We start from the raw sequence: 719 nt of genomic DNA, 5'->3' as shown, positions 1-719 counted from the left end.
GAACTTCCCTGCTCCTACTGGCCACACTGGTGCTGATCCAGGCCAGGATGCCCTTGGCCTTCTTGGCCACCTGGGCACTCTGCTGACTCACGTTCAGCCGCTGTCAACCAACCCCCCCCAGGTCCCTCTCTGCCCAGCAGCTCTCCCCCAACTCCTCCCCAAGCCTGGAGCGCTGCTGGGGGCTGTTGAGGCCAAAGCACAGAACCCTGAAGAGAAGCCATAGTGTTTCCTAGTGTAGCATGATGGGGAATTGCACGCTCGCTTTGAAGTCAGCCTGGGCACCCTGACGTTCTCCCAGATCCCAACAGCACCCGGGTTCTCAATGGATCCTGCCACCCAACGCCCCTCTGCCCCTCATTTGTCCTGGCGGAGAAATAAGATATGTGGGCAGGTCAGAGCTTGGATCCTGCCCCATGGAGCAGAGTGCTGGTTTTGCCCCTTCAGCAGAACAAGGAATACAGTGTGGTGGTCTTGCATCCTTCCAGTGCCTGCAGACATGGTTGGCCTTTGGCTTTTTTATTATCACAGGATAGGGACCTTCCTGCTGCCAGATGGCCAACAACAGGGCAGGCAGTGCCTGTGGGGACGGGCTGGGTAGCTCCCAAGGTGGGCTGATGGCTGCAGGCGATGCCAGTGCCCCACGTGCCTGGAACCACCACAGCACCTTGAGGGCTCTGGAGCTCCTGGCCCCAAAGAGGCAGCTCCATAGTTTAATTGCT

The sequence above is a fragment of the Antrostomus carolinensis genome, unplaced genomic scaffold, assembly GCF_000700745.2.
Source record: "Antrostomus carolinensis isolate BGI_N321 unplaced genomic scaffold, ASM70074v2 scaffold15722, whole genome shotgun sequence".
Taxonomy (NCBI): domain Eukaryota; kingdom Metazoa; phylum Chordata; class Aves; order Caprimulgiformes; family Caprimulgidae; genus Antrostomus; species Antrostomus carolinensis.
The sequence above is the reverse complement of the archived record's forward strand: the minus strand, read 5'-3'. Positions refer to the sequence as shown.